We start from the raw sequence: 22497 nt of genomic DNA, 5'->3' as shown, positions 1-22497 counted from the left end.
GGAACTGTGGAAGTAATGATCCAGGAAATCACCTGCAGTGCTGTCTTCCTTATCTTCCTGTAATCACTTACTGATCTAAGTACTCAAGGTACTGGTAATTTAAAACCGACTGGAAAAAAATAAGTCTAGAAATTTATACAATCTCAGACAATTTTTGTCAAAAAAGAGGAGAAAGCTAGATGTCAAATTTCCCCTGAGTTTAGTAAAGGGTCAGTTGGCTGTATTCAAAACAAAAAATAAAATTACAATATAACAATATAATACAGTGTATAATGAATTAAAATCAATTATGGAATGATAATAGACTTGTTAAATATTTTTCCTTGTTGATATTCAGAGCAGTTAGGTGCCTGAGCTCTAGCTTGCTATTGTAAAGCAATATTGACAGCATGTCATTAGGTTGTATTCAATATCAAAATCTAAATGGAAAATCTACTGGAATCCAAAGATGTGTGTAGTTTTATAACATAATAGTAATATATGTTAAGTACATCTTTTCAGTGGAGGGAAAAAAAAAAAAAAGAAAAGGTAAGATTTCTTAAAATGTCGTGGATGGATTTTGCGGCTGATGTCTTCCAAAACAGCCTTTATTGTGACCCTGGATTCATGTCTAGAGTTCAGATCTGGAGTAAAGAGCAAAAAACACTTTCTCTGTGGCTGTCGAATGATGTTACTTGTATTTGAATGCAAAAGAAATATCCTTTGTTTTCCAGTTTTTAAATAAGAGTTAACTTTAAAAAAAAAAAGGAAAAGATGAGATAAAACTTGATCATTCATCACTTCTTGATTTTTTTTTTTATTCCCCCCCATCAGTATTGTGTATTTTCTTGTTTAATTTTACTTAACAGGAAAAATAAATGTTCTACTTATTTCTGAAACTTTTATTGTTACATTGTTCTTCATGCTGTTGAATAAAATGGTTATTTTATCCATCAAAACAACTTTTTTTTTTTTTAATACTGTCCTCTGTCCCCCTTGTAAGTTTTCTTCCTCCCCCATAACTCCTCAAGCAAAGAAATTCTGTAACTCTGTTACTTTACTGTAAAAACATCTCTGCTGTTGGAAAAAAAAAAATGCTTATCCCTTATCAAAGCCTTAGTAGAGAGTTATGAGATAGGTGACTAAATGATGTAACCAAAAATACAGACAAACACACTTAGAAGTAACTGTGTTTTCCATCAGGGCTATGTTTGAATGTTGATAATGTTTCTTAATAAACTTGTCTTATTTCAGATTCTTATGTTCTGCTCACCCACGTGCCTCCCACGCTGTCCTTTAACCCCTGAGTACTTGAACCCAAGTGATCCCACAGACAACTTGCAACAAAAAAGAAGTAAAGAACAGCGAGAGACGTGGGAGACATGCAGTGGCGTTGCTGTGGATGCACGCGCAACCTCATATAATGCTAAAGGCAGGGGTGGGGGGAGTGATTTCGTGTCTACTTTCCTTTCGGTTCTTCCCCTCCTTTTCTCTATAAACCTGACCCCATTTAATGAGCGGGTTTATAGCAAGTCAGTTAAAATAGCAAAGCATGAAGCAGTCCAACACAGAGGAAAAGGAGCTGTATAATGGTCTTTTCCTGTCATACACCTAGTTCCACTCCCCAAACTGTACATGTACCATGCAGAATTGATGACTCGTATGATAAAAAAGAGGGCTCCTTCTGATGAGTCAGGTTCCACCTTTTCCAGCCTGTACATTTACCTGAGAAAATGATATAAGTTATGTATGACTTTATATCCAGGAAGTTAGTGTTACTGCTGTTGGAAGAGTAGCTTTCATCCTAGAGAGCTGGAAGGTTAACTCATAGTGTCAATACAGAAAGATGAGAGGCACCTGGTAAACATCTCAAGACATCAGACTATGTGTCATTATTTCCATGTGAGTAGATTATAATAGTCCACATCTGGCTATTAATTGATCTCCCTTTCATACTGTCTGCTATATGAGGGTGTATTTTGTCATTCCTATTCCATGTGATATCTGAGGCAAATTCACACTTGTTTGGCTTTTTCCTCATTAAGAAGTTAAAAAACTGCCACCCAATCGACCTGTTGGAGGGATTTGGGTGCAGACCAGTTGGAAAGGCCTAAGCATCCCAGCAGAGTGTTGTGCAATGGATCAGCAGAGTTTCTTGAAGCTTGCGGAAATACCATATTCCTCTCCTGCCAGGAACAAGAGCCATGTATGTGGCTGTATATTCTCAGGCACTCTCAACCTACTCTTCATTTCTACATTTCATTTCTTTCATTTCCTAATGCAACTTTCAGGCCAGGAACTGGCAGAAGGAGACCTTGCAGTTTGTGCATGGATGTCTGTCAGAACAAGACAGGACAGTGTAACCAAGTTAAGAGGCTTGTGTTTATCTATCTTTCTGGGTGGGAGAACGTAAGCTGTGAAAGCATTCAGACATGGTGGAAACAGAGAAGGACTGAGGTGGCTTTGTTTTGTTCAGTAAAGGGGATGGAAGAACAGCAGTGGTGAAAGCAGCTGGGATCCTGTCACTAAGATTTTATTATGGAATGTGGTTTTACTGACCACTTAAAAATGATAATTCTGCAATAGTTGTCTGCATAAAGTTCTCTCACATTTTCATTAGGAGTGAATGATTTGGTTCCTTAAGGAGGAAAAAATGTGGTAAGAAATGGTTGTCCTCAGCTGCAGGTAAAATTTTGAATGTCAAATGACTTAAAATGCTGTGGGTCTCATTTCCTCATCTAAAAAAGGCATAATGTTCATAGTCTTGATGTTTACTTTGTTGATTGCATAAAGCTTTTACATATTCTCTAACAGAAGCTGTTCCTGAAATGAGTACAGCTAGAATTATGAATGTGGGGGAAGCACAGGGGTTTGGGAGCTCAAATTACTTATGGGCAGTACTGGACCTTAGTTTTGGTATGGCTCAAACTTTCTGTGTTGTTTTACCTGTACTTCAACCAAGGCTGAGATAAATTTCCTGATCTTAGATGTAATGGAGGCCATTCACTGCTGAACTGTGTAAACATCAACACATCTCTCATTCTCTGGAGTTTAAACCACATCAAAAGATTTAAAAAGGCACTTTTCTTTTTTGGTTCTTTGCGAAGTTAAATCCATGGAGTAAATTATTAATCTCTTTGTTTCTTTCAAATTGGAGTGTCTGGCAAGGAGATTCCAGTGCCAGCTTACATTTTCGTTTTACCTTGTAAGAGATATGAACTAGAATTCATCAAAGTTTTCCCACTACCTGAACAGACAGGGTCACCCAATCTGCAAGTAATCAAAGAGCAGGTGTTGCTTTTACTGCAGTCCACTTGCTTAAGAGCATAAAACAGTTGTATTGCAGGAAAGATGTTAATCTTCTACCATGTAGTGAAGAAATTAATGTTTTTAAACCTAAAGCACTTTGTTGCTTATCCTAAACAGAATTCCCTTCTCCTCACATACCTTATTAAAACCGTCATGATACTGTTTTTAATTGAGTAAGTCCATAACGGTTCTAGTGGATATCTCATCATCTGCCAGGTACCTCACTTTTTCAGCCAGGGAATTCACAGGGGTTCTGTATTCCTAACGTTATTACACCTGGGGCTGGGAAGGTTGTTGGGAATCTGAAGAGCTCAGCTAATACAAATGCATGCCAACCTTATGGAAGGTGTTTGTTAGGCTGAGGTTCATCAAGATCTCTACAGTGTAAGGGTTCAGTACTCTACAACCGACAGATGGATTTGAAGCAGAGAGAGAAAGAAATGCTCAATACTCGTACTTCTCCAGCGTGGCAACTGTCGTTGAAAATGCCTGCTTGCCTCTAAAGGTTAGGCTGAAATCAGCTAGCTTAAGTTCTTATCCAGGACGTGATTAATCAAAATTGAATTACTCCTGGCTGCAACAATGTTCTGCAACATATTGGCAATACAGTCATATTTATTAAAAAGAGAATTGTACCTTTAGGTTGTTACATTTCCATTTCATACAGTTAATGCACTTCCTTAAGAAACATTTTATTGTGATGACAAACTGAAAATAACTGAAAGGAAAAAATAACTGAAAGGAAAACTTGAAAAATATAATGAAAATCATCCTGACTCAGAGGACATCTAAAATACATGTACGGTATAATCTCATTGTATTTGTTGTTTCAAATTATGTAAATTCTGAGTTGTCTGACTTCAGATATATTTATGTGCTTAAATTACTCATTTTTCACTGTTCACCTTAGGGGAATTAGAAGTTGCAATTGAGGAAGCAGGAAGCAAAATCCACACCACCATCACCTCCCCTCCCCCCCACCCCCCCCCCCAAAAAAAAAAAAAATCCAAGCTCAAATGTAAAGTGAAGGGTGTGGAAGTAGAAGGAGCTCAGGCATATAAATTACTCCAACTAGAGCTGATTATTTTTCTAGTAGTTCCTCAAAAAGTGTGCTGTTTAACAACATAAACCTGCTTTTTAAAAATAATAGTTCTTACCAGTCTATTTGATGTTTAGCAGTGAAACTATTTTGAGGTTGCTTGTGAAATGCTCTGGAACAAGATCAAAATGAATTTCTTTCATGATATTAAAAAATCATATTTTAATGCCAATGATGTTATTCACTAAGTTATAATAATTTGTGTATTGCAGGAAGGGATAGGTTTTTCCACTAGACACCTAAGTATGTACATTTACCAAAAAATGAAACAAAACCACAACCACCTTAAATATGTGTTAGTAAAATATCAAGGTTAAGAACTATAATCAGAAGCCAAGACGACCTTGTTTAAGCTTGAAGGATATTAACTATGCCTGTCCTTGACCATGTCTTGTCAGTCGTTATGAGATACCTAGTCAGTATTTCAAATAGATTTCCTTTCTAAACTGTGCACACATGAAGTCAGGTTTTCTTACACAAAATCTCTCTACATACTGATTTTTTTTTTTTTTTTTTAGTCTCTCTAAGACCCACAGAACAAGCCAAGGTTGGCAAAAATATTCATTAACCTTAAACACTAGAACCTGTACTTCATTGTTGGGGGAATGCCCCTGCTGTACTCACATGCTTTCAGACAGCAGAGAGGCTTCTTCTGGAATTTACAACATAAACTTTACCAATAAATGGTAATTCATTGATGATGAGTGTGAATAGTGGTGCATTTCCAGCCCCTGACAGAGCTTAGTTGCTAAAAGGATTATGTAAGTACTCCACAGCAAAGCTGATGAGTTATTGCAAACCAAATTCATCTTCTCTTTAAGGCAACACAAATAAGTTGCCCAAAAACATAATCAGAAGAGTTTGTGCTATTCTTTTTGTGTGCCAGATTGGGTTGGTGCAAGTAGCTGAAGTAAGGAGTTGTGGAGAAAAGGCATCAGTAGGTTCTTGACAGGATCTCTTAAAAGATGGGAGCTCAGCCCCAGTACAGAGCACTCTGGACAGAAAATTCACCTCAGGATCCTGGAAGACCAGGGAAGTTTAAGCTGAACTGTGTAGTGCCATTTCCAGCAAAGAACTGATAAGAAAAGCCTTCCTGAGTGTGGCGCCTTAATTTACCATGGTGTCCTGCTTTTGACTGGGATAGAGTTAACTTTCTTCCTAGTAGCAGGCATAGTGCTGTGTTTTGGATTTAGGATGAGAATAACACTGATAACACACTGATGGTTTAGTTGTTGCTAAGTACTGCTTATGCTAGTCAAGGACTTTTCAGCTTCCCATGCTCTGCCAGGTGCACCAGAAACTGGGAGGGGGCACAGCCAGAAGAGTTGATCCAAACTGACCCAAGGGCTATTCCATACCATATGATGTCATGCTCAGTATAGAAACTGGGGGGAGTTGGTGGGGGGCAGTGATTGCTGCTCGGGGACTGGCTGGGTGTCAGTCGGCGGGTGGTGACCAACTGCATTGTGCATCACTTGCTTTGTATATTATTATTACTATTATTATTATGTTGTTATGATTACTACTACTATTTTACTTTATTTCAGTTATTAAACTGTTCTTATCTCAACCCAAGAGTTTTCTCACTCTTACTCTTCTGATTCTGTCCCCACATCCCACCGGGGCAGGGGGAGTGAGCAAGCAGCTGCATGGTGCTTAGTTGCTAGCTGGGGTTAATCCATGACACATGGATGTATTTCTAGTACTCCAGTATTAACTATTACTTTTTATTTGAGAAAATGACACCAACAGCTTTAGTATTGTGCATCTGTATTTGTCAAGCTTCAGAACATGGTGAACTTAAAATGTCTTTCCTTTTTTTTTTTTCCCATTTTTCCTTTTTTTTTTTTTTTTTAAGGCAGTGAGCTTAGAAAGACCAAAAAAAGTCACGTGTTAGAAGTGGGGTAGAAAGCACTATTAGACACAAAGTTAACACTTGAAATGCCATGTAGAAAAGAGTTGGAATAGCATCTGATTTTACAAATTTGAAGCCAGCATTTACCATTAGCAACTGCAGTAGCTGACTATAGATACTTTACTACATAAAGGGGTTTGCTTCTGATAGCAGAGGGCTGGACTTAATATGGGAAATCACATGCTTCCTATCTGCAATTAGATTGCTTATTAAGGAGGGCCTGAAAATGAGGAAATCTGTAGGGGCAGAAAATAAAGAGAAATATGTATGAATGAGTGCACAGGATGGGTGTGTGAAGGTTAGTGTATGTTCTAATTAAAACAAATGTTGAAATTAATCTTATTGATTCCTCTTCACTTTATTCCCCAGTTATTTCTGACAAGCATTGAAATAATGCTCTAAATCATCACATATTTGAGTTATTTTCAGTATCCATCTTCGTTATATAGAAATATTCCATTAAAACATAGCATTTTTTCCAAGGACAATGCATAGAGAGAGATGTCTTTAGAGAGCTGCCTTGCAGTTCAAAATTTTTAGAGAGATTTATTAAAACTTGACTACATAAGAAAGCACATCCCAGAGAGGCTGAGTTGCTTAATTCAATAAACTCTTCCACAGTACCCACATTAAGAAGTTTATCAAAATTATTTAAGTAACTTCATCCTCTAACATGTAGTGTAATGATAATAAAATAAACAAGTTCTTCACAGAGGGCATAAATTTTCTGTGTGACAAAATGTAAAAATTAAAAGCTACTGCTTTGCTGTAGAAACTGAGTTCTTTGTGCTCCAGTGCAACAAACATAATAAAGAGAATAGTTTAAAATCAACTAAAGTGATAATATCAACAGAATGGTTTCTGGAAGTACTGCTTTTCTTCTTGTTCCTTTTGTATTATGTTAAACATCACAAAAATATATAATTTTATTTCCCTAGTAATTTCTTTGGTAACTTACTTTCTAGTTAGCTATAAGTACATAAATATTTATATTTATTTATAAGCCTATCTTTCACATCTAGCTATTAATATTTTATTGATGTGCCATTTCCCTTTATTACTTCATTAAAAATTATGCAACTTCAGTATACTGTTTGTGCAAAAGGATTCCCGTCCTTCATAGAACAGTGCAGCAGAACTTCAGAGGGGTTTTTTTCTTGTGATTTTTCTTAGGTCGGAATGTAATTTTACATGTACTTTCTGTAAGGGTTTTACAGAAAAGCACTGTGTTCCCTTATAGGTGCTTAAGAACATAATACAGTTTTGCTAACCTTTTGATATATACTTCCATATGCTTGGGAAGGATAAAACAGTCTTTGCATTATTCAAAGCATATGGAATTATTTGTAATATGCTTTCATGTCATGGGGAAGGGGACAAAAATTAGAGCATGGAGAGAAATTAGGTGATTCTCGTGGAAATGTGTTGGTGCAGGATTTCATTCTGCTGTATCCACATAATTTTACTTGCAAAGTGGCAGAGTCAGTAGTCCGTACATCTAAATTCTGCCTAAACCAGCGATGTTATCCTGATTAAACAGAAACTGCTTGAAAACAAAGCAGAATTTGTGACCAAAGTTTTATGCAAATTACATTATGATAAAGTACATGTTACCTCAGAATAAAGCAGAGATTTAGTGCAAGGAGAAATGATTGTTACAATGGAAAAAGATAAACTTAAGTTCCACTCAAACTCTACTTGCAAGCAAAATAGTTGGAGCCTGCATTTATAGGACATTCCAGCATAGCTTCCCTGAACAAATCTTTTCAGAAGTACATCTATGAGATGCCTTTCATGGTGCACTGCATTTAAATTGATCTTGCCATTTATGGTCAGATTTGACATAGAAACTTATGTTCAGCAGCTTCTTAATAATGCTGGTAGTGACGGTACTTACCAGGTGACTAGAAAAGCTCTAGAAGGTCTGACCGACAGGAGTCGATGCAAGCCTTAGCATGGTGACACCAGTTATCTTTTTTGGTCTGGAAAATATGCAACATTACTTCTCAGGGTAGTTTACATGGGTCTCAGTCTCACATAAAGGAGGGAACGCAGCAGTGGAGGCATGTAGATAGTGTTCAGTGTAAGGCTTTGGCAGTATTTGGGGGTCTAAAGCAACTGTTTCCTGTGCTTGTCTACAGAACTATATAAATTTTAAGTAGCTTCAGAGTACCGCCTCAGGCAGGCCTAGAAATCAAATAAAAAAAAAAAAAAAAGGATTTCAGCTTTGGATTTTTACATCTGAAAGTTTAAACTGGTGCCAAAATATCCAGGTTTTCTGCCATCTGGTAGAATTTACCTCATTCACGTATTTACTAAACTGGCTTTTTAATTAAGCCCTTGCTTTATCCCACAGCCTACTTTCGGAGGTAACATGGTACGGTTTGATGATATACTCTTACAGAAAGCTGTTTAATGTTTGTCTAGCTTCCAGTGAACCTAAATTTTTCAGCTTGCAGTGTGCATTCATGGAGTATAGTTCCTATTACTGTTTGTCCCTGGACACAGGGTGATGAAGAGGAAATCAGAAGGGAGGGAATTTTAGTAACATTAAAACTAGTGCCACTTCCACTAACTCATCGTATTTGACAGTAATGGGTTTTCCTATATAAGTGTACACTCCAGTTCATGCCACTAGATCTTATCTCAAACTATCTCCGTTGGTGGTGTCTCAAAGGCTTCATCTGCAGATATCTGATGAGAATTTTTTTCTTTTAATTTAAGGGGACAGGATAGAGGAGGAATTTTCATACATAGTTGTAGAGAACCTACGCACCATTTTAACAAGCAAACTCAAACAGGACTCTAATGTACAAACCCAAGAGGTCATCTACATTCAAGGATGTTGCAGGGAAACTTCTGCAGAGTTTTGAGATGGGTCATGTGCATCTCATTTATTGTTGGATTTTCAGCCATGGAGCACACAGCTCTTACAAGCTAAACCAGATTTTATATTTCCACTTCCCAGTGAAAAAACTGTCGTATTGGACATGTCAAAATCAGAGTAAGTGACAGTCATGGAGATTTATAAGATTTTTAGTTAGTTAATGTAATTCCCCATATGTTAACCAGGACACACGAATAAATTCCTCCATTTAGCATCCAAATAAGATTCAGAAAAGAAGAAAAAAGAGGCCTGAATAATTAATTATGCATGCATAGTTTCAGCAAAGCTAGCTTGTCAGGTAGTGCTAATGCAAGTGATGCTTGACCTAGAGATGTTCTAATCTATTTCAGTAAAACTGAACCAATTTTCGTGCACTTTTTTCCCCTTTTGCCTTTCTTTTTCAACTCATTAGAGCCTCCTCTGAAACAATTGGAAAAAAAATAAGAACACAATTTTGTACATGACATGGAACTGTGGACTGTATTTTAAGTCTTACTGTTCAGCAAGTCAGAGAGGTTAGTGTTTCAGCCAACTGAAACATTGATTTTCATTTAAATCTTAATCTCAGCAGTGTTTTGCTATGTCATTGGCATTTGTGTTCTACATCAGGGGATTAATGGCCACAGAATAAAAAAGGGAGTTAAGATATATTTTGTGTCAGAAAATGTTAAATAATGCAAAGCACCAGATTAGAATACAGATATTTTTTATAATTGATATATTGCCCTCGCCATCTTGCTAAGTGATAATTCTTTTGATGAAGTATTCATCAGCATGCAGAACTGTAGTCTACACACAGTACTGACTTCTCTTACTAGTTAAACATAATGAATTGTGCCTAGCCGCTTATCCCTGTTACTTAAATGTTCTGGATAAGAAACAAAAAATATTCTTTTTTTAGCTTAAATTTCATTAAAAGAAAAGCAAGAGGAAATTTTACTGTATCTGCATAGTTAGACTTTTTGTGAGTTTGGGGAGACAATTATTCAAATATTTTTTTCAACTACTGTATAGGATGCAATTCATAGTAATAAGTACTGTTTTACTGAATACTATGTAGAGTCTGATTTGAATGTGTTTTCTGTGTAACTGATATTAATATGTGCCTTTCAAACTGTCTCCCCTTCTGAAAGAACTAGGTAGAGAGAGGTGGACTAAAGGGGTCTAGAAAAGTGAAGAATTAAATTCTAAGGGAGGGAAAAAGACAGCATACTTAAAAAAAAAAAAAAGAAAAATAAAGGTTTCCCAGACAACAGAAACCAGAGGGACACAGAGCATTTGCATTGCTCATTTTTTGCACAAAGGTTACTTTTTATGGCACAGCATGTAGTTGTGAATGCCATTAGTTGAAATCTTAAGGAATTATTGTGTATAGTCTTAAGGCAAAAAAAGCATCCATTGATTTTCCCAAGGGTAATATCTCACTGGTTAAGATCATCCCACGTATGGGCTGGACAATGTGCTTTTAAAATTTGTTTGCAAATGAAAAAAATCATTCTGTAGATTGATGCATAGTGAGGATATGCTTTTCTAGCTGGGTTCATGCCTAGCTAGCCAGGTGTAGAAGTATAGCCTTTTTGAAAAATTTACTGTATGTAAAAGTCCAAATGGTAAAACAGATGAAATGCATACTTTAAGGAGTCTGGGTAGTGAGTTATTTTTTCTGTCCTTCTCCACACAGTAATTCCTTCAAAATGTATACAACCTTTTCATTTCTACCTTTGTACTCTTTCTCTTACAAGCCAATACAAGAATGTACAATACATACAATTGCCTTGTATAAATACAGCTAATCTCTACCTGAATAGAGATTTACACCTCCATGCAAACTTACTCATTTTGTTGTAGTTCCGTGAAGATACAGTTACAGAATGTGCCAGAATATGTAGTAAAGATTTCTAAAGACAACCCTTCCCCCCCTGCCTCTCAAAAAAAAAAAAAAAAACCAAACCACAAAACCATTCAAAACAATGTACTGAGAAAATTGATTAAATAAAGTATTAAGAAAGATGGACATACGTAGTTTGGTGATGCATGAAATTACATTGCATCACTGGTTTATATAAAAAGTACATATCTACTTAAGAGTATAGTATTAAAAACAAGTAGGATGTTGAGTGGATATATTTGTAATATATGTTAACATTTTTAGCATATTGAAATAGACCATTTTATATGAAATTAAATGTTAGAATAACGCTTGATTTTTTTAGTAGAATTTTTCAGAGTTTAGAGGACAAAGTTAGGTTTCCACAAACTGTACAAATATAAGCTGCAAATTCCTGATGGTAATAATAAAAAGAAACTTGACCACATTGAGAGAATTATCTTTGTGTGTTGCCTGGGGATTAATTTCAGGTCACATTTAGAGTTTCTGGCATTTATATGTTCATGAATATTACTCTCTATGCTCATAGATATAGTTCTGTATGGCTATGTCCGAAGTGTCACTGTAGGTATCTACAAGGGCTCATAACAGTTGGATAAGGTGTTAAAATTTGGTAGAGAATAAAAACCTCATCTTCAGAAATAGATCTATGTGCAACATATTTCTCTGCTCTGGCTGAACATATGGGAGCTTATGAGTGGAATTTTTATCCACTTGCTATTAAAAGAACAAACAAACAAAACAGACTGTAAAAGATAATAGCCTGTGCCCTGTAGCTGCTGCATCTCTTTTGATCAATCTACTTACAGCAAGCTTCCCAGTTCCAACTTGTGCCACTTCCATAATTGCCTGCTTTTTTACTGTCTTAGTCTAAGAAGTCTCAAGTTATCTTTTGCCCTGGATAGCTTGGGGTGAAATGTTTATTTTAAAGATTGTTTTTATCTCTTCCCAGCAAAGCCCGTGAAAGAATTGTGGTGTTTACAAAACTGAAAAATGTTGGCAACACAGTTCACCACAAAGAGTGAGGAAATGACTGAAATAAGGATCGTAATTTCATTCTTTCACTTCTGTTGCTGTTATTGGGGTTTTGTTTTGCTTTGTTTTAATTAAAAATTTCTTCCCATGTTAAAAAGTGTGGTGAAACCCTTCCTGTGGAGTCTGGAAGCAAGGCAAGGTCATAAATTTGGTTTATCTCTTCAAACATAGCTACTCTTCCATGATTCATAGGTTACTGATGCAGAAAATTGGTCACTTATTTCTCCTGCACCCTTTTTTAGACTTGAACCACTGTCCACCTGTGTTTTATTCTTTTCTCAGAGTTTTCAGCTTTGTGGCCTTGATCTTTTTCATCTTTATTAAGACTTCAAATCTAGTGGGTATTTGGTTTAATTAAACCGTTGTAGCAGAGCTGTGTGGTGATATTATAGTTACTACGAGTAGAAGACTAATTACTTTAACTTAATACCTAAAGATCTAATGATGTGATATTGTTTTCATTTGCATTCCTTTTGATAATCTTTATTGCTTGGGATTACTATGTCCCCAAATTCACTACAGAGTTTAAAAGGGTAACAGCCAATTTCACTTTTCCGTTTAAGTTCAACCAAGAAACCCCCACTTATATCATCAGGGCTTAATACTGAGACTGTTTGGTTCTAACCCCCCTCATCACTTTATTCAGCAGTTGACACTGTGGAAGAAAACCAAAAAAAACCAATAAGGGCCAGATCCTCAGCTGACAATAAGCTCTTCAAACAGTACCAACTGAAACTCTGTTGTAAAGGTTATAAAAGTTATCAGATTGGCAAGCTGATATTTCCAGCTAACTGTCTGGGGCTTAGTACTTCCAGTAAAGTAAATCTTACTAGAAATAGTAATTTCTAATCCTGTCCAATGCTAAGTAGGAAAAAAGAATCATATGAGATGTGTTCATTGAATATCTAATTGGAGAAGGACCACAGTCAGATGTCGGGGGCGGGGGGCAGGGAGAAATGTTTCTTTCTCTTAATTATAATATGCCAGCTACCAGACAGTTTAGGACTAGTAATATTTCACAAACCAAAAAATTATTAAGATTATTGGTTTCAAAGAAAAAAGAAACGAATCACTACACATTTCTACAGAGGTTTAGTGATTACCTCTAGCAGTGATTACAGAGGGTGGGATGACAACCAGCTGATTTCATTCACCTTCTGCAGCCTAAGTAGGTGTAACTGAGGCCAAAGAGGTTTGACATACCAGTGCTTGGTACTGTGGTAGTGGTTGTTACTTGTCTGCATTGCAAAGTTGCCTAGCTTTTCTAGCCTGGAGATTACAGTCCCACTGTGCTAAAGAGTGTGCAAACTGTCTAAAAGATCATCCTTGCCAAGAGAACCTGTGGCCTTTGAAAGTCAGACACAGACAAACACAAGGAAATAAAAAGAGAGTATTTGTCCATATGATCAGCTGGAGCCACAGCTACCATGTATTTAGCCATTGCTAAGATTTTTATAAGCTTTACATAAAAAAAGTTTTCATGGAGAGATTTGAAGGAGGACTGAGAACTGACTTTATGGAAAGGTCTTTCGAGAGTGAGAGCACAGGTAAAGGTAGAAAAATCACATATTAAAAAATGTAATGAATGGATAATGAGGGCTGAAATAATTGGCTGCTAGAAATGGAAATCACCACTATGAGGCAATATCCAAGCACTTAGTTCTCAGCGGGACCAGCATTTTTTAGTACAATGCTGTTATTCATCTGTCCTATACTTTTACAGTCATCATTAACCTCTGGGGATAAGATGGGGTGTTAGATTATTCCTTCTTCCCCTATTTCTATTTGACACTTATTACTTCTTTCACCTAGTCTCTTTTGATAATCTGTCACTGAAGTTTCTTGGGCAATATTCCTTTGGGACCCTGAGGAGGATTAATCTCTGATATGAATAATATCTGTAGTATTTCATATATTGTGGGGTGATGGCTGGTACCTGTCTATTTGTTCTCTGCTAGAGAACTGCTTTTCTATTTAAAAAAGAGTGTCTGGGTCAGGTGAAACCCTAGTCCACGCCCCCCGCAATGAGCAGGGACATCTTCAACTAGATCAGGTTGCTCAGAGCCCCATCCAGCCTGACCTTGAATATTTCCAGGGATGGGGCATCTACCACCTCTCTGGGCAAGCTGTTCCAGTGTTTCACCACCCTCATTGTAAAACATTTCTTCCTTATATCTAGTCTGAACATACCTTCTTTTAGTATAAAACCATTACACCTTGTCCTATTGCAACAGGCCCTGCTAAAAACTTTGTCCCCATCTTTCTCATAAGCCTCCTTTATGTACTGAAATGCCACAATAAGGTCTCCTCGGAGCCTTCTCTTCTCCAGGCTGAACAACCCCAACTCGCTCAGCCTTTCCTCCCAGGAGAGGTGCTCCATCCCTCGGATCATTTTTGTGGCCCTTCTCTGGAGCTGCTCCAGCAGGTCCATGTCCTTCTTGTGCTGAGGGCCCCAGAGCTGGACGCAGCACTCCAGGTGAGGTCTCACCAGAGCAGAGCAGAGGGGCAGAATCACCTCCCTCGACCTGCTGGCCACGCTTCTTTTGATCCAGCCCAGAATTCGGTTGGCTTTCTGGGCTGCAATCACACATTGTTGGCTCATGTCCAGCTTTTTATCCACCAGTACCCTCAATTCCTTCTCTGCAGGGCTGTTCTCAATCCCTTCATCCCAAAGCCTGTATTGATATGGGGTGTTCCCCTGTCCCAGGTGCAGGACCTTGTGCTTGGCCTTGTTGAACCTCATGATGTTCACATGGGCCCACTTTTTGAGTTTGTCCAGGTCCCTCTGGATAGCATCCCATTCCTTAGGCGTGTCAACTGCACCACTCAGCTTGGCGTCGTCTGCAAACTTGCTGAGGGTGCACTTGATCCCACTGTCAATGTATTGATGAAGACACTTGTCATGGTTTAGCCCCAACCAGCAACTAAGCACCACGCAGCCGCTCGCTCACTCCCGCTACCCCGATGGGATGGGGGAGAGAATTGGAGGAGTAAGAGTGAGAAACACTCCTGGGTTGAGATAAGAACAGTTTAATAATTGAAATAAAGTAAAATAGTAATGATAATAATAATAACAATATACAAAGCAAGTGATGCACAATGCAATTGCTCACCACCCACCGACCAATACCCAGACAGTTCCCGAGCAGCGATCGCTCCTCCCCGGCCAACCCCCCCCAGTTTCTATACTGAGCATGACGTCATATGGTATGGAATAGCCTTTTGGTCAGTTTGGATCAACTCTTCTGGCTGTGCCCCCTCCCAGTTTCTGGTGCACCTGACAGAGCATGGGGAGCTGCAAAGTCCTTGACTAGCATAAGCAGTACTCAGCAACAACTAAAAACATGAGCGTGTTATCAACATTCTTCTCCTACTAAATCCAAAACACAGCATTATGCCTGCTGCTAGGAAGAAAATTAACTGTATCCCAGCTGAAACCAGGACAATACTGAACAGTACTGGTCGCAGTACAGACCCCTGAGGGACACCACTTGTGACTGATCTCCATCCGGACATTGAGCTGTTGACTACCCTCTGGATGCAACCATCCAGCCAGTTCCTTATCCACTGAATATTCCATCCATCAAATCCATCTCTCTCCAATTTAGAGAGAAGGCTGTTGTGGGCGACTGTGTCAAAGGCCTTACAGAAGTCCAGATAGATGACATCAGTGGTTCTTTTGGACTTGATGATCTTAGGGGTCTTCTCCAACGTAAATGATTCAATGATTCCCTTGTCCACTGAGCAGTCACTCCATCACAGAAGGCCACTAGGTTGGTCAGGCAGGACTTACCCTTGGTGGAGCCATGTTGGCTGTCTTGAATCACCTCCCTGTCCTCCATGTGCATAGCTTCTAGGGGGATCTATTCCATGATCTTCCCAGGCACAGAGGTGAGGCTGACAGGTCAGTAGTTCCCAGGGTCCTCCTTTCTACATTTTTTAAAAATGGGCACAACATTTCCCTTTTTCCAGTCACCAGGGTCTTCAACTGACTGTCATGACTTGTCAAATATCATGGGGAGTGGCTTGGCAACTACATCAGCCAATTCCCTCAGGACTCAGATGCATCTCATCAGGTCCCATAGACTTATGTATGTTCAGGTTCCTCACCTGGTCACGAACTTGATCTTCTCTTACAGAGGGAGGGACTTTGCTCCCCCAGTCCCTGCCTTGAGGTCCATCCACTCAAGAGGTATGGGAAGAGAGGCTGCCAGTGAAGACTGAGACAAAGAAGTTGTTGAGTACTTCAGCCTTCTCCTCATCCATTGTTATGGGTTTGTCAGTCATGTTCATTGCGGGGGTACGCTTTCTTTGACCTTCCTTTTCTGGCTGACATACCTGTAGAAGCCCTTCTTACTGTTCTTTGCATCCCTTGCCAAGTTCAGCTCCAGCCACGCCTTGGCCTTCCTGACCCCATCCTTACACAACTGGGCAATGTCCCTGTACTCTTCCCAGGATACCTGTCCCTGCTTCCACTGCCTGTGCAGTTCCATCTTCCCTTTAGTTTGACCAGCAGGCCTTGACTCACCCGTGCCAGTCTCTTGTCTTTCTTTCCTGATTTCTTACACCTGGGCATTGAGAGCTCTTGCTGTCTATGGAAAGTGTCCTTAAGGATCTGCCAGCTCTGTTCTGCTCCCTTGTCCCTGAGGGCAGTTTCCCAGCGGGTCCTACTGACTAAGTCCTTGAACATTGGGAATTTTTCTTTCCTAAAATTCAGGGTCCTGACTTTACTCTTGGCCTGACCTACATGCTTCAGCACTGTGAACTTCACCAGTACATGGTCACTGCAGCCCAGGCTGTCTCCAATCTTGACATTACCGATGAGCTCACTTGCACTGGTGACCAAGGGGGCATTGCATCCCCTCGGGTGGGGGTGTCTGTTACCTAGCTTAGGAAGTTATCCTCGATGCATTCCAGGAGTCTCCTGGATTGCCTGGAGAGTCTCAGAGATCGGAGAGGAACAGAGTTTCAGAGGGCACAGAGAGAAAAAGTTACAAAAAAGCAGGAGGAACTGGGCAGAGTTTGCTGAAGGCAAATGCATTGTGTTCTACTGCAATGTCTTGAATCTGTTTGCCGCTGTGCATTTCAGTGACTTGTTCAAGGTAACACAGGAATGTTTAAAACAAGGTTAGAAGCAAGACTGATGAACATCTATATTATGTAGTGGAAGGTGGGTAGAAATCTTCAAGGTAGCAGAGATCAGAGGCAGCATGTCCACATGGCGCAATAGACTTAGAGTTTTGATTCAAAGCAATATTAATGTGGGCACAGTGCCATGTATTGCAGCTAGGCTGGCTAGGTTTTAGCTGGCTGACTGGTAAGCAGCTAGCTCTGGTGTCTCTGCCTGTATTCTTCACTGTTTCTTCTTCAACAGCATGGGTGGATGCAGTTAAGCCAAGCTTCTTTATTTGTTTGCCTTTCTGGTCCTGGATTGTAAATTAATTCCTTAGCAATTACTGTAACCCTAGAATTTCCAAATATTTGGACTGCAGCCTGCTGCTGCCTCTAGATCCTTTTTAGCCAAGTTCTCTTTCACAGTTCTCTGTTTTTAAAAGCTGGAAGGATTGCATGGTCCTGTGCCAAGAGCTAACACAGTACTTGTTAATGAGTCAGAACACAGTATTATATAGGAATGCAATAGAATATAGAAATTATTTTTCTTAAAATTCATTCAAGCGAGAATGTAATTAGAGGGTCATAAGAATCGTATGAAGAGGAATACTCTAATATAACCTTAACTGTTCCTAATTATGTGCCACATTATTAAGCCTGACCTACTAAAACTGCCTCCTGAATACAGCATACTTCCTCAATGCTTGTTAAAAATGTGTAAGCACCACTAGAGACTGCTGGAGACACTATGTAGTAGAATGACTTCCTACCTATATATGCTCCATTTCCCAGCAGCCAAGCTTGTTTCTAGCCCCAGTCCTCACTGGTAGCAGGAGAAGGTGGTTATCTTGAATATGAAGGAGAATATATCATAGCATCTTTCTAGGCTTGTCAGGAAAGTGTTTAAGGAGGTTCTCAGAAAGTGGAGTTTGCCTGAGACTGACTGCGTTCCAGAGTAAATTTTGTGTTATTAACTACCGTAACTTTGGACTTTGCACCATCTGCCATGATCCATGAGGTGATCAGATCTGGGAGGAGCAATGCCTTCTCTCTTTGAAAGACAGTAAGACATCTTCTCCTCCCTGTTCAAGATATCAGGCTCAACCTGACATCATAGCACTTGTTCCTCAGTGATGCATTTATAAGTTCATTGGAATAAATGGAATCAGAGTGGTTTTGAGAATTTGAGCAAGCAGAAAGGGGTGGGAGGAAGAGCAATATACCTAAATGGTGACAGCCTTTTCAAATACGTGATTGCAAGGAGAGGAGAAAAGGCAGAGTTTTAATGTCTGAAATGGAAAGTCTGTTGTTGTCTTGAAAAAGACTTCAAAATGAGCCCTGTATAGTTTTCCTGCAAATGAGTAACGGTTTAAGATTTGCCTCTTGATGCTGGTGTGAAAGGCTCATGCCTGTAGATACATCAGGAGGCTCTGAATGTTCCCTGCCTACAAAGCAAAAGATTCAAACATCATCCCTCTGCCTATCTTCTCCTTTCAAATCCTACATTTTCCTTCTAGGGGTCTTTATGTGCTGTGAGGTAGTGATGCACCCCAGGAAATTTCCTAATGCTCTAGTCTCTGAAGCTCTGTACAGTGTTTCACAGACCTGGGACAGGCTGCTCAGGTGCGTGTAAAAGAGCTATAGCCCTTAACTGTAAGTAGAGCTAGATTGTATACAGGTTTTTTTTGTTGTTTCTCCCTCCTCCCTGATCCTATTTTTTCAAATCTTTTTTTTTTCTGCTATCTTAAACTTTTAAAAGCTGTGACTGTCTTCTATGGTCTCTCCTCCTTTTTTTCTCCTTTCTGGTTTTACAATAATAAAACAGGCTGCTGTTGGCTTTTCAGACATAGGAATGGATGTGTGACTCATTATGAATGGAAAAATGCATGTGTAAGAAACTTTCAGTGATGTCTCATACAATTCTAGGGGCCTAATGCATTCCTCATTCCTTTAGTATTTGAAAGTATTCTGCAAGTGACAATCAATTATCAAATGGCATTTTTCTATTTCCTCTTGACTCTGCATACTTTTCTCTCAATCTTAAGAGTCTCAAACTGCTGCTGTGCAGGGCCTTTTAAGAGTAAGTGTATACTTTTTAGGGAGAAGTTGATTTTCGGGGGAGGGGGAAGGAACAACAGAGCTCTGATGATCTCTCTTCCCGTGGCCTACTTTCCTTGCATTTGGATTACACCATCCATTACAGAAATCTTTGGTCTTTTCCATAAAAGTTTTAATGCTTAATGTTTGTGGCTGAATACTGAATATTTTGAACTGGGTTTGTTTTTTTTTTTTCTTGTGCTTTTCTGAAAAAGATGAGTATCCCTTTTCTGGAGAGAGTACCTTTTAATTGTGTTGCAGATTAGGAACTAAAATCATTAATCTCTTAGGACTCTTATTCTCATACAATTGTTGTGCATGTCTCATGATCTTTAAATAGAGCAGTTTTCTCATTACTACTAATGACAATTAGTGTGATAATATAATTGCTGTGGATTCTAGAAGCATAAATTGAGTTAAGGGTCAGGGTTGGAATCTTTTTTTTGTTTCTAACCTCTGTTTTGTTGGCATGTATTTCCATTTTGCTCAGTATTCACTGGGATATTTTTATTGGTGAAAAACCTCGCCCAAATATAATGCAATGTAGTTTTGCAAGTAAACAGTTAAAGCAGAAGAAAGAAACAGTTAAGGAGAAAAAAAAAGTTAAAATAAAATCTTTCTACCCTTTAGCTTTCCCTGTTTTCCAATATGTTCTGTTACTCTGTTTTGAGTAGATTTTGATACAGCTAAGAATGCCATGGGGTAAATTGTGAGGAAACATATGCAGAATGGATGTGCACTGCCTGCTCTGTAACAATTGCAAGAGTTGTTATTAGTGGGTTAGCACTTATTAGGAAACGTGAATAAGCAGTATTGGGCCCTGAGGGCATGTCTACACTGTGCAGCAGAGCATAGCACAAACAGTCCCCAGCTAGCTCCAAGTTGGCTGAAGCGTCAGCATGGCACAGTGCAGCAGCATATGAATGCCGACAGCAAAATGGCTGTGCTGGCATGGCAGTTCTCAGCAGTACTAATGAGCACCAGTGACACAGTTAGACTATTTCTCTTAAAACTTTGTTTTACCGTCTTTGCCCTTTTTTTTCTTTTTTTTTTTTTTTTTTAAACATTGTAGACACAAGACTTGTGTAGGCCTCATACAGGCAAGTTTATTTCATGTTGCTGGATGACAGGACAACACTTGCATACATATATTTAACGCATACATTTATTTAACGCGTGCATGTATTTAATGCATAATGATAAATATGCAGACTTTACTCCCTGCAAAAGCTCATCTTACACTTAATACAATGCAATGTATTAAAGAAGGGGGAAAAAGCGTCTTTGTTAATGCAGAGCATGTACATGTGACTGCAAACAGCTGCAACTTGGTTACACGTAGTGTTTTCTACTCCAACATAACACCTTCTCTGTGATTTGCTCTTTCATGCAACACTTCAGTAGCCACTGGTGATACATAAGCAGTTGTTTATTGCTGTTGTGCATTGATTTATATTTCGGTGGTTTGGACCCTTTGCAATATCCGTGAGTGATGACTTTTAGCTTGTGCACATACATCAAGGTCTCTGACACTCATGCTAACTGTTCACCAGTTGTGGCTCCAGCTGCACTTTACATCAGCCTGCTGAGCTGAGCAGAGACATTCACCATCTCATGCTTCTTAGCACTCTTGCATAGCGGGACGGGGGGGTAAACTTGAGGATGTCTTGGGAGAAGGAAGAGTTACCTGCATCGTGCTTATCCCAGAGAAAAATGAAGGAAAAGAAACATCCAAGAAGGGTGTTTGTATTAATGCAATGTGCATGAAAGAAATGTTCCATAAAGGAGCAAATGCAGTAATCAGGTATCCAAGCTAAAAAAAGTGAGCGAAGCATCTAAAAATACTGATGTTTAAACACCTATTCATACACATTGGGGGACATTTTTCATGTAGGTTTTAGTTAATGCTTGTGGTGGGTGTACGTTAGCTGGCTGCCAGAAGCCCACTCAGCTGCTCTCTTGCCCCCCTTCCTCAACAGGGCTGGGGGGGAAATATGATGGAAAAGCTCATGGGTCAAGATAAAGACAGGGAGATCCCTTACCAATTACCACCACAGGAAAACAGATTTGACCTGGGGAAAATTAATTTAATTTATTGCCATGTAAAATGGAGTTGGATAGTGAGAACCAAAGACAAACATGAAAAGAACACCTTCCCCCAGCCCTCTCCTTTTCCCCAGGCTCACCTGGGGAGTATGTGCTATTTTTCTGTTGAAAAACTAACATGCAAGGCAAATAATACGTTCAGGCCTGCACGGGGTGATAAGTAAGGACTGATGACCTTTATTTCACTTGCCTTACAATCGAATTCCCTAAAACTTCTCACAGAAAGGAGCTATTGATGAGGAGGCAGAAGAGAAACTCAAGAGGGACACAGAAAGTGCAGGGAATCATGGCTCTGTTTCACAGGTTCTCTTCCTGCCACAGACTGACATTCACATTTGCTTGCAAAGGGTACACCTGCGCAGCACAACTGTTGGTGTGCCCCATTTGCATGTGTACTTAGCATTTTAGTATGCGCTAATTCCATCTCTGGTGTTGCAGTTGGATGCAGCACTCCAGCATGCAATACCAACTAGCAGTTAAAAGGAACAGTGATGTGCAGTGGCACATGACCATTTTCATGTTCTGGTCAAAGTGGAAAAGTGGAAGCACTGATGTTAAGTGCCTGCTTTCAAGCAACTACAGAGTTTTGTTACGCTCCATTGTATCTGCCTGGCATAGGAACATAGATTCGGTCATGTCTAGGATTTTGCACAAAAGTAGATGATCACATCCCTGATACATTTCTTGGCAGTTCTCCCCAAGCTATTGCATGTTATTACATTTCTTTAACTTAGTATTCTGGGTGCAATGCTGACTCCTCCATAATCAATTGCTAAATACCTTACCTGTTCCAGAAGGCTGGAATTGTAACAACCGGTTTCTGTTAGTATTGATGGCTGCAGCCTCATTGTCTCTAAATAAGAGATGAAGAAAAGGAGATTCCATGCAGGAAGAGAGTTGGTGAGGGGGGTTGGCAACAAGTTTATTAAAATTTCTTGTTAGAAGAATGTGAAAGGCTCAGTTTGAGATTTTTAGAAATCAGTAATTGCACAATGGTTATGTCTGTCTCTTTTTCCCATTTGTTATCTCTGTCCTCCTTAGTTACCGCAAGACAGTCATTTTGTTTAAAT

This window comes from Pelecanus crispus, chromosome 2, assembly GCF_030463565.1.
Source record: "Pelecanus crispus isolate bPelCri1 chromosome 2, bPelCri1.pri, whole genome shotgun sequence".
Taxonomy (NCBI): domain Eukaryota; kingdom Metazoa; phylum Chordata; class Aves; order Pelecaniformes; family Pelecanidae; genus Pelecanus; species Pelecanus crispus.
The sequence above is the reverse complement of the archived record's forward strand: the minus strand, read 5'-3'. Positions refer to the sequence as shown.